General features: G+C 46.3%; 1 protein-coding gene and 1 pseudogene across 2 annotated transcripts in view; one reads left to right on the forward strand and one right to left on the reverse strand.

Moving 5' to 3' along the window:
* The window catches only part of LOC146830873 (uncharacterized), a 477,582-nt gene that overhangs the window by 307,434 nt on the left and 147,336 nt on the right, over positions 1–22,812 (forward strand). The gene's annotated exons all lie outside the window — the stretch shown is intronic.
* On the reverse strand, positions 18,740–19,865 carry LOC146830874 (uncharacterized; annotated as a pseudogene).

Raw genomic sequence — 22,812 nt, forward strand, 5'->3', positions numbered from 1 at the left:
AAATATATCCAGACCCCTCCCCTGAGCCCTAAAAACTACCCCGACCCCTAAAATGTTTCCTGACCCCCCAAGCCCTGAAAACACCCCTGTCCCCCCAGCCCACAAAACTATCCCAACCCTTAAAAACGACCCCACAGTCCCCCAAAACCTCACTGCGTCCTCTCCCAATCCTTCCTGTTTCTGGGCCCGCCCATTCCACCATCTAGACCGCGCATATGCGTTAAGGCATATGTGTGGTTACGGCAAGCGTGGTTGCACTCAGGGCACAAGTCCTAAAAAAAGAAGTGGGGGGACGCTACAAGTTAGCTGGTGTCATCGGAAGTGACCTCACGACAGGAAGTGACGTCACAAGATGTAGTCCCCACTAATTAACAAAGGTTAGAAGGCGATGGGGGCAGGTTCAAAGGGCAAAGGAGAATTTTTACCTTGGAATTAGTCACCGTATTGACACTCAAAGGAGCGGGGAAATGAAAGCTGCGCTTGTTCGGTGCGTATTTATTGCCCACAGTAAATTTGCCGGTCTCTGTCTGAAATGCATAAACACATACTGACCTTTTCTAATATACGGCCACGAGCGCCCGTCTGTCATACTGAACGGCTCCATCAACGTGAAACAACTTGAAGAGCTCTGTTCGCCCTCTCTCGACAATAGAAGGTGGGGTTTGGTGAGTGCTGAGCGCGCGCGCAGGCTCGGGTACCGGCTCCATCTTTTGGGCAGGGGGGACGGCGTCCACCCGGTAAAAACCCGGTAAAATAAGTGGGGGGACGCCGTCCACCCGCGTGGTACCCCGACTCGAGCCCTGGTTGCACTTGCGGGGAATTAGCATGCATGTCTTAGCCCACATTGTAAAGGCCGTTTCCCTATTTTGGCATATTCAATGCAGGAAATAAAACTTCAATTGTCTGATCAAGAAGAAAACTTCTTTGCTGTCGCTCATGAGGAACCGTGATGGCATCATGTCTGCAGGTTCCTTTCTTGGTTCAGAGCAAAGAACGCTTCTGCTGTCTCAGCCGTCTGCTTTCAGCGCCTACAATATTGACTGCCAGTCAGCGCCGATTTCAGAAGATAGGTAAATGCCACGGCTGAGGAGATAGTTTACATGACATATTTCAACTAAGCAACGATTCTAGAGGATTTATCTGCAACTAATTGACAGGAACATCACGGGCGCCTTAGAACGTGAATCAGGAGGGTGACAGGTTGTGACATACACTTTATGGCTCTTCTCATGCGATACAACCTTTTTTTCCTGCCTGTAAGACCTTTTCTGTCAACCCCTATTAAGTACACTGGCACTTCCCATGTAGAGTTCTTTCAAAGCAATGAGCATGATGTGTTCATGGGGCTAGCTGACAAGGCTGGACTCATGCTGGCTTCATCCTCTAAAACATTTATGTAGCGCATCCGACTTTAATGGACAGTTCGGATCTTGTGAGAATGTTCTGAAGAATGGACACTTAATGAAACGTTTGCAGGTTGACCGCAGACGCTCAAGTAAGAAAGAACATATTTGACAACAAACCACATATTTCACTTCAGAAATATTTATTTCTCTTCCCTCTTCCCTCAACTTGGAGTTTATCCATGTCAATAATACGTTTCTTGCCTGTAATGTTAGGTGTTGTTTGGCATGAATAGCTGGATGTGTTTTTATTTACCTATTCAGGTATGTGCTATCTGGGGGGATTGGTATGTGCAGTGGCTGGCTTCTAGAAAGGCAGACGTCGTGGGGTTGACTTGGGGGAACGGGACTCCCCCCGTTTCCCTTAGCCCAAGGCTGAGAGGTGTCATCTTGTGCCCCAGCGCTGCAGCTGCTTGCAGTTATAAGATGTTTGTAAATATTCTTCCACTTGCAATATTCTCTTTATTTGTGGGCATGACCCAGTAAGGGTTATGATTTAATCTCTTATCTGAGGAACAGAGAACTTTACCATTACCCTTCCTTTGTATAACAAACCATTACCCTTCCTTTGTATTACAAACTGTGAATTTAAAGCACTTTTGTGCTTTGGAGCTAGATAAAGAACACCAGTAGGAAACAAATGTGCATTAATAGCAAGTTTAAAGCTTAAAAAATATGGAGAACGACCTTTACAACATGGTCGTTACACCGCGATAGCTTTACAACGCGGTCATTACAACGCACGTCGTTACAACGACTTGCGCTGGATGGCGCTTTACACTAAGGAATAGTATGATTTACTATTCCAACACCTTCCCTACTGTTCCACAAACTGGAGTTGGAAAAGTAAATCATACTATTCCTAAGTCCAGCGCCTCTAGCACAAGTCGTTGTAACGAAAACGATGTAAACTACTGCGTTATGAATGTATGCGATGTAATGTCATACATTAAAAAAAATACCCACCAAATTTTGTCTGCTAACTAAAAGAAGTTAAAAAATGTAACTTACATGTTCCACATGTCTGTTTAAAAAATATTGTCACTTTCAGCGATTTCGGAGCTCAGTTACACCTTTGATGCATGGAAAAATATACATGATTTATAAAAAAGTAAAGCCATAAATGTTCTTTTCATATTTCTTTGTGATTATATTAATTTGTTGTTTATGTAAAATAGGCTCTTGACCCTTTAAGTGAGGATAATTATAAGGGCATGACATCACTTCTTGCGACGTCATTTCCTATGTTGCCATTTGTGGATTGCATATAATCATTAGCCCCTCCTCACTGTTTTCCTTAGGACTTGTGTCCAGTGCCTGAGGTAAGTGAGCGTATAGCATCCCTTCGGTCACTGATATCACTTTAAATCAATCTCTCTATTGAGTGATATTTAAAAGGTTCTGCGGGAGGTTACCATGCAGTGTGTAATGATCTTTGATAATATTCACATGATGATCATTTTCAGGGGCATGTCACTTTCAAGCATATTCATCATACAGATTGCTACATACAATGGTACCAACTCTGACCTTTCCAAGTGCGACTGTTTATAAGGAAAGGGATCTTTTTTTGGGTTGTCTGAAAGGAAGGGTGTCTCTTTTGTTTCTAATCATTATTTTTGGGATTTGAACATTAAAGGCTGAAGCTTCCCTTTAATTTGCGTGCATCACACTCATGTGTGTTGAGCATTTTAGTATGTAAAATCATTCATAACACTAAGCTGGTCAACTCGGTTGCCTTTTAATCTGGTTCCAACTGGAACCCACTGTGACTCTGTTGAGAATATGGGCCTTTTCTTTGACTCTGTCATTTCTTTCTCTATTCAAATCCCAACAGTTGCATCTAATACGGTGGCCCCTACGAACTTCTGTGTCCCTCCTTTTTGCTTGGCATCTTCTCTCTCATTTGCCTTGACTTCCAGTGCAGCATCGAATTGTGTTTGAAACACTCTGGCTCTGTCGCCATGCCTTTTACGGCTCTGGTCCGGATGACTTTCTTTTGCCATTCACACAATCAAGAAGACTAGAGTGGGAAGGTAGTGGGATGCTGTGCCATATTTATTGGGGCCCAAGATTATGGAATGGCCAGCCTTCCCGCTTCCATAAGGAGAGTGTCTTTTCTGTATTTTGTAAAAAGTTGAAAGTGTATCTGTTCCCTCAGGGAACTGTCTATGGATCTCTTGTTTGAGTTCTCTTTGTTCTTTTAAAGCCAGGACACCCTCTGGGTAGTCACGCACATTTGAAAACCTCTCAATCAACCAATCACTTAGTGTGCCACAGCACATTTTGCAATTCGCACGACTGTGGAATGTATGCCTTGAGCTCTGTGCACATGATCATGAGTATGCAAAGTTTTTTTTACCTGAGCAGAGTACTCAAATCAGGATTTGATTTCAGTTTTAGCAGGGCTTTCTGTTTTTAGGTCTCGCCTGACCCAGCGCATGCGCTGGCCTGGCGAGACATTTTGTGAGGGCTCAAAAAATGCTACCATGGCCAGCCTAGAGCTACAGTGCATGTGCGCGGGCAGGCGCTTAGGAGCAGAGGCTGGCAAACCTCGTCATGCTCATTAAGCGCCCGCGATCACTTTCACTTTCGCCCGCGATCACTTTCGGGGCGCCCCTTTGATGTTCTCGTTCAAAGAACATCAAATATCAAAGAACATGTTGTGTTAATGCTTTGCTGCGCCCGTTTGACTTACAATGTACTTTCTCTTTCCACAAACTCGATGTTTGTATTCCTTTATTTTGAGATGCTTTTAGTATTACTGTTTTGTGACTTAAAGAACATTAAGGAAATGTTACTGTGAAAGTGGACAACGTTCACAGTGTTTATTTCTGATCGCAGTGGCTGCTTCATGTCTGTTGCACCATTCAGGGTGTCCTTTCGGTGGCGCTTCCATGAGGACATGATGAGGAAGCTGGAAACTTTTGGCACATTCTCTTGTAAAGCACAGCATGTTGATGACTGGTTAATCGATTAGACCTATGTAGTGCTATTGATCTCAAAGTGCTATGGTGGGTGCAGCAGTTACAACTCATGAAATATGGGGTGCAACTCACAAGGAGGGGCAGGTTTGAGTGCACATTGGCTGCAATCAAACTCTTAAGATGATGGGCTGTGTGTATCCATTAAACTCGATGTTTGTGTTCCTTTATTTTGAGATGCTTTTAGTATTACTGTTTTGTGACTTAAAGAACATTAAGGAAATGTTACTGTGAAACTGGACAACGTTCACGGTGTTTATTTCTGATCGCAGCGGCTGCTTCATGTCCATTGCTCCATTCAGGGAGTCCTTTCGTTGGCACTTTCATGAGGACATGATGAGGAAGCTGGAAACTTTTGGCACATTCTCTTTAAAAGCACAGCATGTTGGCGACTGGTTAACCGATTAGACCTATGTAGCGCTTTAGATCTCAAAGCGCTATGGTGGGTGCAGCAGTTACAGCTCATGAAATATGGGGTGCAACTCACAAGGAGGGGGCAGGTTTGAGTGCACATCGGCTCCAATTGAACTCTTAAGATGATGGGCTGTGTGTATCCATTATCAGCACTCAGTCTTCGCTAAGTGATCTTGTTTGTTTTGTTGTTGTGTTAATGCTTTGCTGCACCCGTTTGACTTACAAAGTGCTTTCTCTTTCACAAACTCGATGTTTGTGTTCCTTTATTTTGAGATGCTTTTAGTATTACTGTCACACACACAACCACAACCACACACACAACCACACACACATGCACAACCACACACACAACCACACACACACAACCACACAACCACCCACACACACATAACCACACCCACAAACACACACACACAACCACACCCACAACCACACACACAACCACAACCACACACACATCCACACACATACACACAACCACACACACCCACATAACCCCACACACACACACACACAACAACCCCACACAAAACCACACACACAACCACACACACAACCACACACACACACAACCACACACACACACACAACCACACACACACACAACCACAACCACACAACCAAACCCACAACCACACACACACACAACCACACACACAACCACACACAACACCACGCACACAAACACACACACAACCAACCACACCCAGAACCACACCCACAACCACACACACACACAACCACACACAACCACACACACAGCCACAACCACACACACACACAACCACACACACACAACCACAACCGCAACCACACACAACCACAACCACACACACAATCATAACCACACACACAACCACACACACACACAACCACACACACAACCACACACACAACCACACACACAACCACACACAACCACACACACACACAACCACACACACACAACCACACACACAACCACAACCACACACACAACCACACACACAACCACACACAACCACACACACAACCACACACATAACCACAACCACACACACAACCACAACCACACACACAACCACACGCACACATACAACCACACACACACAACCACACACACACACAACCACACACACAACCACACACACAACCACAACCACACACACAACCACACCAAGCATTGGCATAGCCAATAGGTCTCGCCTTTGGGACCATATAAGTGTTTAGCCACGCAACAGTTGATGTGGTTGCACCAAGGATATTGTGCTGCATAACTAAATACTTAGAAGGTCCCAAAAGCGAGACCTATTGGCTATGCCAATGCTTGTTCTACTTTACTGCTAGGATAGTTTTAGTCCGATACACAGTCAAAATTTCCTGACAATAAGGGGAAATTGCTCATGCAGGAATCTTCACAAACTACAAGTAGCAATGTAACTCTTTGCAAAAATTACAGAAAATGTGTGAGACAAAAAACCTTGCATGCCCCAACTCATGATGTAAGCTTTCAAGAGTTGCATACATGGCACAGTACCTAGCTTAGATTACCATACATAGGCAGTAGATTTTCATGAAAATTCAGAAAGTTGGAAATCTACATAGATTGTAGGTGTAAGCCTACTAGTGACTGGTTTGCAACTTTCCAGAAATTATTTGCGATGTGGCTTCACATACCAGGTACACCCCTAAGCTGCATGTAGCTGCTGGAGTGCACTCTGCACAAATACAACGTGTGCTTTGCATCCTCCTAGAGTTCAGCCTAGGGTAGTCAAGGTGCAGGCAGGCCTTTCTCGTCCAGGAGAGCATGTGGGGAGCACCCTTATGCCTGCACTAAACAAATCAGAACATTTTACTTGGTGATGTGCAAATGATAAAGAAATCTTTGCCATTGTGAAAGATTTCACCTCACCACCGGTCGCCTCCAACTCGATCACCCCCTCACAGGACCTCTGCAATAATTGATCTCAATTTACAGCAACTTCAGCCAGAACCGAATCTGACAGACCTCGCCAGACACCTCCCGATCTTATCCAAAAAAACAGTGTTAACCACATGGCACGTGATTACCCCAGATGAAACCACCGCCACCATGAAGCCCATCCATTCAGGGGCCCCATTGAACCCCTGTCTCCCCTACGCATATTCCAGAGGACTGCAACCCATTAGTACCATGCTCACACCAATTCTGAATGTCTCCATCTCTTCTGCGACCTTCCAAAATACCTGGAAACATGCAACAGCCCTCCCATTGCTGAGGAAACCTCCTGCAGACCCTTTAACACTCACCAACTACAGACTGATCTCCCTGTCACCATTCTTGGCCAAGAAGAGAAAATCATTAACAGACTCCTCACCGAATACATCAACATCCACCAACTCCTCAACACCTCTCAGTCTGGTTTCATACCCGACCACAGCATGGAAACTTGTCTCATCACCGCCATGGATGACATCTGCATGACTCTGGATAGAAGAGACACAGTCTTCCTCATCCACCTGGACCTCTCCACAGCATTTGACAGTCTCCCATCCTATCCTCATTCAATGCCTACATAACATTGGAATCCAAGGACCGCACTCCAATGGATCAGCACCTACCTGACTGGAAGGATCGAGTCAGTCATGCTGGCACTGTACACCTTGGACACCCACAACTTCATCTGCGGAGTTCCGCAAGAATCCTCTCTGAGCCTGACCCTCTTCAAAGCATACATGTTCCCTTTAGCCAGCATCATCCACTCTCACAACATCAAAGTCCCCTCCTATGCTGATGACACACAACTCATCCTCTCCTTAATGAACAAGACGCCCAGTACCCAGATCAATTTCAATGCCTGCATGACTGAAATCACCTACTGGGTAAAGGCCAACTATCTAAAGCTGAATACCAACAATGTCAATCTACGGGAAGAGAACATCACTGTGGGATGTCACCTGGTGACTAACAGAGCGAGGACCTGCACCAACCCCCACAACCCACGCGAAGACCTCGGAATTCCCATTGACAGCAAATTTGTATATGACCGCTCAAGTCAATGCTGCCACCACCTAATGGCTTCCATACCCTAAAGATGCTGATGGAGATTTTCAAATGTCTCCCAATCAGCACCGACAAAATGGTCCCATACGCCTTGGTCACAAGCACGCTGGACTATCAACCAATCAATCAAGGGTTTGTAAAGCGCACTACTGACCCTTTAGGGCTCAAGGCGCTGGGGGTGGGTGGGGCTGCTCTGTGCAGCTCCGTTGGGGTCATTTGAAGAGCCAGGTCGTGAGGTCTTTTCTGAATTGGTGCAGTGTTGGGCTTTGCCGGAGGTAAAGGGGGAGACCGTTCCAGCTCTTGGCTGTGAGGTAGAAGAAGGACCTTCCACTCTCTGTTCCTGTTGAAGCGCGGGACCGTGGCTAGGGAGAGGTCAGCTGAGCGGAGGTTTATCATGGGGGCATGAAAGGAGAGGCAGTTGTCGAGGTATTGTGGTCTGATGTTGTGAAGGATCTTGTAGGCATGTGTGAGCAGCCTGAAAGCTATTCTTCTTTTGATGAGGAGCTAGTGGAGGTCGTGGAGGTGATGGGTGATGTGGTTGTGCCGAGAGATATCGAGGATTAGTCTGGCTGCGGCGTTCTGGACGATCTGGAGTTTGCGGAGGAGTTTGTTGTTGATTCCGGTGTAGAAGGTATTGCCATAGTCCAGTCTGCTGGTGATGAGGGCGTGAGTGACCCTTTTCCTGGAGTCAGACGGTATCCATTTGAATGTTTTACGTAGTATGCGGAAGGTGTTGAAGCATGCGGAGGAGACGGCGTTGATCTGGGATTGATAGTGAGCGATAAGTCCAGTATGATGGAGAGGTTACATGCATGGTTTGTTCGGGGTGGGTGGGTTTAAAAGGGCAGGGGGGCACCAGGTGTCATCCCATGCTGAGGGGATGGAGCCGAAGATGAGGACTTCTGTTTTCTCTGAGTTGAGTTTCAGGCAGCTGTTCTTTATCCAGGTTGCACCGGCTTTCATTCCTTCTTGGAAATTGTGCCTGGTGATGTTGGGTTCCTTGGTGAGGGAGGGGATGAACTGGGTGTCATGGGCATAAAAGGCGATGTTGAGCCCGTGGTTTCTAATCATGGTTGCGCGCAGGGCCATGTAGACATTGAAGAGGGTGGGGCTGAGGGAGGATCCTTGGGGTACTCCACATCTGATCTCTGTCGGTTCTGAGAAAAAGGGCAGGAATCCTATTCTCTGTGATCTGCCTGTGGGAAATGAGAGTATCGAGTCTAGAGCCTTTCCTTGGATGCTGGCGTCGTGGAGTATGGTGGCTAGTGTGCGGTGGGAGACGGTTGCTGATAGGTCCAGTAGGATGAGGGCTGCCATTTGGCCTTGGTCGAGGAGGTCTTTTATGACGCCTGTGACGGCGAGGAGGACAGTCTCAGTGCTGCAGTTGCTGCGGGATCCGCATTGGAAGGTGTCAGCTGACTGATTACTCTTCAGTCTGTTCGCCTCGATGTTCTAGACACTCTTGCTGTACACGTATAATTGAGCTCCCGTCCGCAAGTATTTTACCCGACATGTTGGTCAATTGTGGAGCTCACTCCAGGATGTAACCACGTTTTCTTACACGTGGGGGAGCAACTGATTTCTATGCGAGTCCATTCAATACGACCGCTAAAGCATTACTCTGTTGGATGACTTTTATGTTTGGTTCTTACTTGAACCTGGGTATGCACACCCCAAGACTTTATTATCTGGAGTGGAACACATCCTTAGAAGTGACTTTAGGCACCCCACCATACCGTTGGGTGGTGCTCACATTGCCCTGATGAAGCCCTGTTTAGTGAGAAACGCGTTTGCTGCATGTGTACTTAGTTGAAACCATTAAAAGAATAATTGTCTTTACCGAAGACTCAAGAATTTTTCTTTGACTACTTAATACTCTTTCTATTGCCTCTCTTTGTCCTCTGTTTTGTATAATCTAATTGTAAGGTGTTAGACCTGGCATCATTGGCGTGGGTCTCCCTTCCATTTTTTCACTGTTGCCTCCTGTGTTTTTGCTATGTTTTTGCTGGTCTAGATGCTTTGGGCACTTTGCCACTGCTATTCAGTGCCAAAGTGTAAGTGCTCCCTATTGTAAAGTGTTGTATTGGATTAGTGACTCCATGATTGGCTTATTTGATTTACTTGTGAGACCCTAGTACAGGGCCTCTAAATCAAATGCTGCTTGTGGGCTTGCAGCACTGGTTGTGCCACCCACAGATGCAGCTTGAAAATATGGCTCAGGCCTGCCATTGCGAAGCCTGTGTGAAGTTCGGACTGCCATGTCGACTTGGCAAGTGCACTCACTTGCCAGTCCCAAAACCTTCCCTTTTCTACATGTTAGTCACCCCTAAGGTAGGCCCAAGGTACCCCCATGGGCAGGGTGCATTGTATGTAAAAGGTAGGACATGCCCTGATGTGTGTGGCATATCCTGATAGTGAATTACAGCCAATTTCGTTTTTCACTATTGCAAGGCTATCTGTTCCCATAGGCCAGAATGGGCAGTCTGATTATAACATTTTATAATGATAACTGACCCAAGAACAAGATAGGAAAATAAAGTTTAGTATCCCTGAATGTTAAAATACTTATTTTAGTGTGGGGGATTTTTTCATTCTGTGTTTGAAAATACCACTTTTAGAAAGTAGGTATTTTCTTGCCTAACCATCCAGCATGCCTCTGCCAGGTTTGTGTATTCCATTTCTAGTTTGTGAGGGACAGGGGGATGGGGAGGGCTTTGGTTCCAGCAGTCTGATGGGTTAGGGCTGGGCTGAATAGGACCTGCATTGAATAGAGAGTGGGGGGGGCGGATATTTCCTTTCACTGACCTGAGCCCACATAGAATAGAGAGTAGGGGGAAGAGATTTCCTTTCAGCTACCTGGGCCAGGTGTGCTCACAAACAATGCTGTCTCCACCTCTTGCCAGGAAGCTGCAAAGAACTGGTTTTGGCTGGGCAAAGGCACCCTCTGCCTTCAGAGGACAAAGGATTTACTGGTATAAATATTGGGGCCTGGACTCCAGAACTTTAGATCACGTCTGGGAATTAAGAAAAACCTTTGCCAAGGAGAAGAACCAAGAAAGCTGACAGAGGAGACTGCCCCTGTGCTGTGCTATTTCTGGGGTTGGCCTGCAGTGCTTACTTTATTTGCCAAGGAAAGGGGAAGAGGACTTTTGTGAACTTTTCGTCATCTTGAAGAAGAATCTCCAAGGGCTTGAAGTGTGCTTGCCTCCTGCCTGAAGTCTCAGGGACACAAGACTTCACCACCAGCTCCCCTGAATTCCCTTGCTGGGGATTCTACCTGCAGAGAGGTGCCTACTGTTGTTTGGGCCCTCTGAGAAGACTGTGTGTCGCTGGGAGCTGGAAGCGCAACACAATGAGGAGAAGCGTGTCGCCGCCGCAGCAGTTGTCGTCTCATCACCGAAGAAGCGTGCCACAGCTGTTTGCCGCCGCATCACCGATGAAGCGTGTTGCATCACCGGAGAAGCATGTCACCGCCGCAGAGGTCGCCGTCACATCACCAGAGAAGTGTGTCGCAGGGCCTGTTGCGGCTCAGAAGTTACAGAGTTCGCTGCACGATCATCGCATTGAGGCGCCATCTTGTCGCATCGTAACTGGAACGCAGTAAGAAACCGACGCATAGCCTCCTCTCCAGTAAGGAACCGATGCATCACCTCCCCTGCGCTGCAGTAAGGAACCGATGCATCACCTCCCCCGAAGCAAGGAACCAACGCATCACCTTCCCTGCGACCCTTTTGCTTGTATTGCGTGACGCATCATAGATACTTTGAGAGTAAAGTGTCTCATTTACCATCTACATTGAACTAAGATATTTCTACCATTTTTAAAGACTCATTTTGATTACAGTATTGTGGATTTTTGTCGTTTGGTCTTTTGTTAAGTCTAGTAAAGATTACTTATTTTTCTAAACTGGTGTAGTGTCCATTTGTAGTGTTTTCACTATATGACTGTATGTGTTCACAAATGCTTTACACACTGCCTCTGAGATAAGCCTGTCTGCTCGTGCCAAGCTACCAAGGGGGTGAGCAGGGGTTATCTAGGAGTGTATCCCCCTTATCCTGACTAGAAGCAAGGGTCCCTATTGGGACAAAGGTGCAAACCATTGCTAACTAGAGACCCCCATTTCTAACATTGGTGGTCAGCGGTGAGGATTTGGACTTGCATTTGTGACTCATATACAGTGATTGGTGTACACTACTAGTGATTGCAGACCATAACGTGACCACATACATTTTTGGTAGAATTTTACTTGGAACTTCCTTTTGTTTTTTGAGAACTGCCAACTGTTTTCACCATGAGCAAAGCAGCATCCATTGCATCTGTTGATTTTGAAGAAGATAGGATTGACACCTACACTGTATCTTACCTCAAAGCTGCTTGCAGGAAATTTATAATCTCTATGAAAGGCCTCACCAGGAAAGAGGAATACCAAAAGGCGCTGAAGGCCTGGGTTAAATCTAGGAATGCCAGTGAACATCCTAAAGAGCCTATGGAGGAGGCAGAGAATTTAGATGGGCAGCTAGAGGGGCCAGTGGGCCTGGATGGGAGGAAGGTGCCTTCCAGAGCAGGCAGCAGTGTTTCTTCAAAGGTCCTGTCCCCAAGAGAGTTGGAGGACAGGGAGAGAGATAGAGTGCATAAGATGGAGCTGGGCAAGCTCCAACTAGGTGGTCAGATGGAGTTGGAGAATAATAAGTTGGCCTTGGAGGAAAAAAGAATGCATTTGGAGCATGAGAGGATGTTGAGGGAATTGGAATTGAAAGCTAAAAGGTTAGAAATGTCCCCCTCTGGTGGCAGCGCACCATCCGTGCTTGTAGAAACAAGAGTGTTTATTCCCAAGGATGTCATTAAGGAGTGTCATAAGAATGAAGATATTGGGCAATGGCTTAAGGCCTATGAGCTAGCTATGACCTCCCACCGGGTCCCTGAGAAGGATTGAGGAGCGGGGTTGTGGGAACGGTTCCTCAGTAATGGGCGGGATAACTTTTTTTTTTTTTTTTAATCTTTATTTTTCAAATTTTCCTTATATATCCATAAACAAAAGATATTCAGTGTGGTACACAGTCAGGTATCATGTCACAAAGCAATCATATACATGCAATATGCAAATCAAGTTTAAGGCATATCAGCTGGGAGGATGTTCAACATATCCAATCACAGTTTTGTCTGGTCTCTCGGCCCATCGGAACAACATCATCAGCAATATAGCAGCCCGTCCAGTCCAGACCCCTTCCGCCCCTCATCCATTTAATCGAAACATGCAGGCGTATGCACTTAGGATAATCCAGAAACACTACAAACCACATATAAATCATATGTTGAATGATATAGCCCCTCATCCCACTCCCTCCGGCATTATACCATTCTCTACCTGTGAAGCAGACTACTGGCGTTTCCCTTCAATATTCGCCCTGTAAGGGCCCCATATATCTTTAGGGCATGACAAACATGGCATGAGGGAAGCATATAGTTCACAGTTCATGTTACAATATGCCAGGCTACGTAGCCAATTCTGTAAGGTAGGAGCAGTTTGTCTACCCCATAGTAGCACTATTTCCCTTTTAGCTAATAATTGCCCAAGTGCCGCAAACCTCCTAATCTTTTTGGGAAAGTTAAATGTGTATCCCATGAGTGCAATTTCAGGTATGAGGAGAAGCGCCAGCGACGTCATTGCACCCAGTGTAAAATGCACTTGTCCCCAATAGTTCTGTAATTTAGGGCAAGTCCATGTAAGATCGGCAAAGTCAGCATGGGGGCATAGCATTTCAGGCAGTGGTGCGGTCTGGAGGGATCAATTTTGTGTGACCAGGCTGGCGTGTGATATAATATACGGAGGAATTTGAAGTGAATGAGTTTGTACCTGCTGTTGAGGGATATTTCTCTCGTTACCATGCAGCATTTTTTCCATTGATCGTCAGTAATGGGCCGGCCAAGATCATTTTCCCATGCAGTGCGAACTTTAACATCTGACACCGGTCGTAGACCAGAACAGGACCTATACATTTTGGATATGAGGTGGGTACCCGCCTTACTCTCTATTATCAAGGGCGGGATACCTTATTGGATTTGCCTTCTGAGGATCAGAATTCTTATGTGCACTTGAAAGAAGCCTTAATGACCAGGTATGGGTTGACCCCTGAGCTTTATGGACAAAGGTTTAGGAATTGTAAGAAACTGGAGTCTAACACTTGGGTAGAATATGTGACTTTTTTTGCAGAGCATTGTATGGTTGGTTGAAGGGTAGCAAAGTGAATGATTATCAGGAGCTCTATGATTTGTTTGCATGGGAACACTTGTCTAGTAATTGTTTTCCAGAGCTACGCCAGCACCTTATTGATAGCAAGCTGACTAACCCTAGGAAGCTTGCTGAGGAAGCGGACGGCTGGGTTAGTACCCGGGTCCACAAGGTCCATGTGGGAGACTTCGCCAAAGGTGGGCAGGGTCCCCAGCAGAAGAGTGGGGGGGAACAAGGGTAAACAGAGGGAGTTCCAGAAAGGGCACCAAAGTAATCCCCAAGGGAACCAAGGGAAGGGTTCCCAGCCTCCCCCTGAGAAGAAGCCAGGGGCCCGACAGGTAAACCTGTTCATAAGGGACCCCCAAAATGTTTTAAGTGTGGTGAGGTGAGCCACTTGTTCCATGATCCCAAGTGCCCCTGAGAGAAAAAACAGCACCCACTGGTGCACCGCCCCGGCAGATGGCTAGTGTAGCCCTGGGTGAGGAGATGGGTGCCCAAGGTGGGTGGGGTCCCCCAGAGATGTCCCTAGTCTCTTTAGGAGACTGTGAGGTGGTCCCCAGGGCCCAGCTGCCTCATAACACTAAAAAGTACAGGCAGTGGGTGACCATCAATGGCCATAGAGTGGAGGCTCTTAGAGAAACTGGAGCCAGTGTGACAGCTGTCAGTTGTCAGCTGGTGTCTGAAGAGCAGGTGTTCCCCAAAGCATTTCACCCGGTTGTTGCCACTGACAACACAGAGAGCCACTGCAAGGTCGGTCAGGTTCCCTTTCAGTTGGGGGGGGGTCTCAGGTACTCTTCAAGTAGCTGTGAGGCCAGCCATGCCTGTTGACTGTTGGGTAACGATTTGGAGAGCTCCCCTTGGGCTAAGGTGGAGCGAAGGGCTCATTTGGAGATGTTGGGTCTGCCTGAGTGGGCGTATGTGACCACTCGGTCCATGGCAGCCAGTAAGGGTGTGCAAGAGGACCTGGAGCCTGAAAGAGTGGACCAGGTGGCCTGCCTTAAAGAGAAGAGGCCGGGGCGCGGGAAACCCACCACCACCGTTCCCACGGTCCAGTAGAAGGCAGACCTTAAGGGGGATGCCCTGGAACCTAGGGGGGAGCTGGTAGCTGAACTAGGGGACCTGCCTGAGCTGACCCATTGCAGCAGGAAGGAGGACCCTCCAGGGAGAGTTCTGTGAGGAACAGAAGAAGTACCCTTCACTTGTGGGTTTGCGGCAACAGGCTGCAAACCAGGCAGCAGGTGATCAGTCTGGATCACATTGGATCTACTGGGAGAATGGTCTCCTGTATAGTGAGCCTAAGGTTGCTGAGCCTGGGTCAGCCCGTGTGCTGGTGGTACCCAGCGCTTCAGAGCCTTCCTACTGGGGCTGGCTCATGATGTACCTTTAGCAGGACATTTGGGGCAGGACAAGACTTTTGAAAGGCTTGTCACCCACTTTTATTGGCCCCAAATGCGCAAGAGTTCAGATACTCATTGCAGGACTTGTCAGACTTGCCAGACAAGTGGTAAGAGTGGGAGGAAGCAAAAGGCTCCTGTCCAGCCATTCCCTGTGGTCAACACCCCCTTTGAAAGGGTGGGCATTTACATTGTGGGGCCTCTGGATCCCAAGACACCCATGGGCAACAGGTTCATCCTCGTCTTTGTGTACCATGCCACCCGGTACCCGGAAGCCATCCCTCGCTGGTCGGTGAAGCCCTCGTGCGTTGATGGGGATTTTCTCCCATGTGGGGTTCCCCAGAGAGGTGGTGTCACACCGTGGTACCAACTTCATATCTAGGTATATGAAGTCCCTGTGGCAGGAGAGTGGTGTAACCTATAAGTTCACCACTCCTTACCACCCCGAAGGTAATGGGCTGGTTGAGAGATTCAACCGGAACCTCAAAGGCATGATTATGGGTCTTGAGGAACCTAAGAGGTGTAAGTGGGACGTCCTCTTGCCATGCCTTCTCTTTGCTTACAGAGAGGTGCCACAGAAGTCCTTAGGGTTCAGTCCCTTTGAACTGCTGTATGGTCACCCTATAAGAGGTCCTCTGAGTTTGGTAGAGGAAGGCTGGGAGAAAGCTCCCAGGAAACCTCCCCAGGATGTATATAGCTACATGTTGGCCTTCAGAAACTCCCTCAGGCGAATCTGGAAGCCAGCCAAGAAGAGATGAAGCGGTGGTACGATCAGAATGCCACTCTGATTGAGCTTCAGCCTGGTCAGAAAGTTTGGTTCATGGCCCCCGTGCAGCCCTGTGCGCTCCAGGATAAGTAGACTGGACCATTTGAGGTGGTGGAGCGCAAAAGTGATGTCACATATTTGGTGGACTTGGGGTCTCCCAGGAACCCTTTGCGGGTCCTGCATGTCAACCACCTGAAGCCCCACTCAGAGAGGTCCGAAGTGGGCATGCTCCTAGCGACAGATGATGGAATGGAGGAGGAGACTGAGCCTCTTCCTGACCTCCTGTCTGCAATAGAGCAAGATGGTTCAGTGGATGGTGTAAACCTCTATTCCACCCTGATCCCTGAGCAGCAGGATGACTGTCGCCAATTGTTAGGACAGTTTTCTGATCTGTTCTCCCTGACTCCCAGTGTCATTGATTAGTGTGTCCATGATGTAGACACTGGGGACAGTCCTCCTGTTAAGCACAAAACTTACAGAGTAACTGACAGGGTGAGAGCTTGCATCAAGGAGAAGGTCTCCAAGATGCTTGCGTTAGGGGCGATTGAGTCCTCTAACAGTCCTTAGGCCAGCACAGTGGTCTTGGTCCCAAAGGCTGCCGCACCGGGTGCCACACCAGAACTCTGGTTCTGTGTGGACTACCGAGGGCTCAATTCAGTCACCAGGACAGATGCGCAACCCATCCCCAGAGCTGATAAGCTTATTGATCAGTTGGGGGCTGCCCGGTACCTCGGTACGTTTGATTTGATGTCTGGGTACTGTCAGATCACCTTAACTGATGGGGCAAGAGAGAGGTCAGCATTCTCCACACCAGATGGGCACTACAAATTCTGGGTGATGCCCTTTGGGATGAAGAATGCCCCTGCAACCTTTTAGAGGTTGGTCAACCAGGTGTTGGCTGGAATGGAAGATTTCAGTGCCGCCTACCTGGATGACATAGCAGTGTTCAGCGCCAGTTGGGAAGAACATCTGCGCCACCTCTGGGAAGTGTCGATGACGCTGCGTAGAGCAGGCCTCACGATCAAGGCGAGTAAGTGCCAGATCAGGCAGGGTTCTGTGGTGTACTTGGGACCAATGTTCCCTCTAATTTCTTTCTTCTGTGTGCGGCAGTGGAGGGTCTCTGTGCGCTGCAACCATTGCTATGTGCGCCAGGAACCAAACCGCACGCGTGGGCAGCGCCAAATGTCACTCCAAACGTTTACTTAAAAAAGTGAAAAGATGGTGCATTTTCACACATACAGCGCCACGTTAAGGGTCTTCAGGCCGGTTTGCAAATTGGATAAACACGCCATGGCATGGATTGGTTACACAGGCAAGTACACTTCAGGTTTGGAAAAGCACAAGACCCCAACGGTGGTACCATCATAAGATTTTACTAAATATTCTTAACTGGAGCACTGTTCATTGGGTTGGGAAATGTTGAGAGCCTGTACAATATCACATATACACAATAAGTTACAAAATTACATGACATATTTACAATCTGATCTGAAAGCTACTGAGTAATGTTGGGCTATCCCGCCAGAGATAGTTTGTGAAACTCTGACATCCAGGCAAACATGGACTGTGGGAGAGGGCCGTTCAGACACGTCAAGTGGCATCACTAGATGGGTGACATGTTTGCTTCTCACGGCGATCCTTGCCATTTTTCCAGTGCTGATAAACTCTATCAAGGTCAACTTTCCCATTCAGGAGGTAGGCCTTTGTCCTCATCAGCATATCCAAATGCTTCTGCTCTAGTCTATTCCTCAATTTACTCTTGATAGTATTCATGAGGCTGAATCCTCGTTCACAATCTGCACTAGATGCTTGAAATTTTGCGCAGACATCAACAAGCTGAGACACCACACTATACTCAGCAGATTTGCGTACATTGAAATTCACCATGTCTTGAAAGGTGGTAAATAACCCACCCTTTACATGTTCTGCCACCACATATTTATAGTCTCTGTATTGTCGGACAACATCTTCTGGTGTTTCACAATCACCCAGGACCAAGACATTTTTATACTTTCCAACAAGTCTTTGTATATTCTCAATCCCAAAATCAAAATGTGATTGTGTTGCTATTGCCTGGATTTCAAAACTTGCCCATTCTTTCAGTTCATCTTCAGGGAACCTTTTTGCATGTGCTCACAAAGAAGGGAAACAAAAGGACAAAATAGGCCCACTGTCAAACTCTTGCCTTTCCTTGCACACCATCATATCTCTTACTTTGCTGCTCCAAAACACAGTGTCCCCCAAATACTGTTCCTTATTTTGGCCATTCTTTGCTCTTGCATACTGTACAGCTTCAACAGTGGTCAAAGAACTTTTTTGGAACAGTTTGCACAAAGATGCAAATTCACTCAGAATGTCATTAAGTACTGCAAGGGAAATATGGTAGTTTGAGTCAGATAGCTTTTTGTAACAATATTTAGCAACTGGATCATTCTCTTCAACTTTCTCATACTCAAAGTACTTAAGAACAGCCTGGTAATTCCGAATTAGTGCACCAACTGCAAAATGCCTTGAAAGCCACCGGGCTTCATTCAATGGTCGAAAGAGACCACTTCACAATCAGTGACCGATGCCATTTCATCCAGCCTGGACTTCGTTGCAGGAGATCTGGAGAACACAGTGTAGACAGTCCTCAATAATGTCTCCATCTCTTTAATCATTGGAACTTTCAGGCATCATCAACTCCCAAATCTTCTCGATGAACGGCACAATGCTGCTCAACTAGATGGGGAATGGATTGTTTAAGGCGAGTAGCAACACCATTATTTTTACCCAGCATCACAGACGCACCATCGGATGTGAACATGACCATTTTCATGAGGTCCAGTTCATTGGCAGTGTAGAATTCTTTCACAGCAGTAGTGATAGCCTCAGCATTACAACTAGTCTGCTTCACTATGCCCCCAAACAGTGTTTTGTGCTCTGTTGAGGTTACAGGTCGGAACTTGAAGTACAGGATGAGCATTTTTGTAACAGAAATATCAGTGCTCTCATCAATTATCAATGTGTGATACAAAGCGTTACGAAGTTCTGCCATACCTTCACAGTGTATCACGCTATTAATGGCCTCAAGGAACTCAAAGGCATAGTTCTTGCTCCTCCAGCTGTCTGGTATATTCACATACAAAGCTAGGTGATCATGGATGTCTTGTACAGATAACATTGAAGTAGTCATCTTGACTGCTAGCAACACATTGTTGATGAGAATTTTTATCTCCTCAGGCAGGGATCTTTGTCGTTCAACTACTTCCATTCTATTTGCTTTGTCAGTTGCAGTTTCTGTCAGCATTGCCCGCACTCCAAAACCAAACCTGGCAGCAGCACTTCTGTTTCTCAATATCACCATGGCAGACTCGTGAACTTTGTTTATTAGATGGCGATTCAGGTAATCCAGTTTCCAGCCATCACTCCATTTCTTCCCTGTAGAAAAAGTCCCTAGCAATCTTGGCTTCAGCACATGCTTTGCAAATCAAGCCCACGTCTGGACTGTATTGAAATATTTCCCCAAGTTGCACACGAACCTTGCTTCGTGATTTCTGTGTCTCAGCCTCCACAATTTCTTTCATCCACTCTTCCTTGAATACAAGGCAACATTTCTTCATTTGTTGTGAAGCATCACACTCTGCAGAAGGTACAACTTTGCGCTTGAACATAATTGTGATAACTGGGTTTGGCCTGCTATGCCACAAAGCCTGCAAAATAAAGGAACATGGCTAAAGTTGATGCCTATGCTCATGATTGCAATCTGTCACATAATACTGAGGCATAGCCGGCAAAACGTATAGTGTAATTACCTGGATTTTTCTGTCCACTGCCCTGCCCTTTCAAACTTAAATGTAGCACTGTTCGTAGAGCCTGCAATAGAAGTAAAGATTGTTTCAGCACATTTTGAATTTGTGATACAGCAATATACCATGTGCACCATAAGGGAACTCTACCAAACAATGACCTGTTGTGCTTATACTCACGTATGCCCATTCAAATATGTGGGGTACTATCTGCGAAACCTACAACAGAAAAAAACATGGGTAAGGTATGTTGTTATACTACAATGCACAAGATGAACCACAGTTTAACTCTACCAAACAATTACGTGCTCTGCTTGTACTCACGTATGCCTGTTCAAATGTGTGGGGTACTGTCTGCGAAACCTACAACACAAGAAAACATGGGTTAGGTATGTTGTTATACTACAATGTACAAGATGAACCACAGTTTAACTCTCCCAAACAATTACCTGTTTGTTCTGCCTGTACTCAAGTCTGCCTGTACAACTGTATTTGTAGCACGGTCTCACAAACCTGCAAAAGAAAAGGGGTGCAGATTGTGAATCTATTTACCCAGCTCCCCCCAAATCCAATGTGGAACATAAACAGAATTACCTTGTCTTTGTGGGTACTCACGCCTGACCATTCAAATCCAAATACCTTACAGACTGCAAACCTGCAATTGAAGACAAGATGGTTAGCAAATGCTCTAAGAGTTACAAACAATGAATGCTACTGGCCCAGATACTCCAATAGGAAAAACGACCAAATAGTTACCCGGGATTCCAGTTTAGGCAAATAGGCACATGCCCCTGTGCTTCATTATTAGCATCCATTAGGCAAAACTTATCTGCACCTCCCCACACAATCCAGCCACTCTCTTGCATTTTCATTACCTTTTGCCATGTCAATGTTTTAACAGTCAATGTTTTTATGTGCTAGGAAAATAATCCTACACCCTCACCTCTTACATGGATACTCATCAGGATTGTTGCATACATTCTCTCACTTTGAAGTTAGAGAAAGAAAAGTAAACACCAAGCCCCCTCTGAAGCGAGAGCTTTGCATTTGACCACCGTCTTTGAATGCACCACAAATGTGACAAGATAAGACCAAGATGTAAAGGCCTGTTTCCAGAAAGTGAGTTTTTGGAAGAATACAGTAATCAAAGTTTGGGGAACCGGAAAGACAAACTCAAGCTGGACAGCCTAAAGCAAATAAAGCCAGCAAATAGAAAGCATGACAATGTGAGTTACAAACCCCAAGCCAACGGTAAGCAACGGGCAGAATGCATTCCTATGTCAGCTTTCTGAATGTCTCCAAAATGTCTTTAGCAAACCAGACAGCGTAAGGCTTTCAGCTAAAAAATTAAAGCTGGCCGGAAAACGACACATTGCTGCAGGTAGGCAGGGACGAAGTTCAGTGACAGAGCAGGGGATGACAGGAACGGGCAACATTGCTACAAGTGGGTAGGGAAGTAGTGCAGTCACAGATCAGGAGGTGGCAGAAATGGAAAACCTGGGTGCAAGGGGGCAGGGAAGAAAAACCTTGCTGGGGTAGAGAACAACAACAGCAGTGAAAGTGGCTGGGAAGGGCCCATGGTTAGCACTAAGCACTCAGGCTATCTTAAAGCAATTCATGTTACTACCGGGTGCTGGCTTCCTGGGGGCGCCGTATTTGCAAGTTTATTATGTTCTTTAAAGCACCTGCTGCCATGTTCCTTTCCTCCAGCAATTACGAGGCCGCACAAAAATGTCAATTTAACTCCTGTGATTAATGTTCTTACAGGAGAGAGATTGGAGTTTTGTATAGTTGATGTTTTTACTTATGTGAAGGTAGTGCAGAGGGTTAATATGCCTGCTGCAAAGAATGTGTACCATGTAGATTACAGAGTGCATATAATGTAAATAGATCCGCAGGTTACTGCTTTTAAAAGATACATCCTTTTGTTACTTTCAATTTATAACCTAAAGTCGTAATATAGAATAGTGAGGCATTAACTTTAATCATAGAACTGCATACACACTGCAAAGTATACATTAGAGCATAGATTAATGTTGCAAAAAGGGTTAATTTGGGTAGAAATCGATTCTTATTATTAAACAAAACTCCCAACTATGCTGTTTCTTTTTTTATCGACTCTGAGTTTGTGCTTCTCCACACCAAGCACTCCTAAACTATACAGCCTATCGCCAGTATGGATGACATGTGACTCCTACCCTGTTAGTCCTTTGGCTTATGGAGCATTTCCTATAAGCTGATTTACACACGTATGTTTGATTGTCTATGTGTAATGTGTGTGTGATGCAAAGTGCCTCTGACATCCTTTAATGGTATGAGTGGCGCTATACAACTAATTCAATGTATCTGAGAGAGATTGGTGAATGGGACTTGGTCACTGTTAAAGGGTGCTAGTGAGAGAATCCGTGGTGGAGGTGGTCATTGGGGGGACGCCAACCAACATTGTCGCTCTGGGCACCACCAGCGCTAAAGCCGGCCCTGGTCTTGCTGTATTGTTTTATTAGTGAAGCGGGGCTGCAGGGGAGATTGTGTGCTTTTATTTAAGTATCCATGGTAATTGCAGCCCTTTCACAAGCTGCAATTAACATGGATACTTAAACAAAAGCACACAATCTCCCCTGCAGCCTCGCTTTACTACCAAAACAATACAAATCCAAATGGAAACAACAAAAAGCCACGTCCTGATCATAGTCCGGAGGTTTCTATGCAGCAAGTGAACCCCTCTCCGAACTCCACGCAGGTTTCATCAAGTCAACAGAAGCACACTAAGTAATGGCTGTCTCAGAGTAAGATGGTCCATTGTTTATTTCCA

The sequence above is a fragment of the Triturus cristatus genome, chromosome 5_1 (assembly GCF_964204655.1).
Source record: "Triturus cristatus chromosome 5_1, aTriCri1.1, whole genome shotgun sequence".
NCBI classification, from domain to species: Eukaryota; Metazoa; Chordata; class Amphibia; order Caudata; family Salamandridae; genus Triturus; species Triturus cristatus.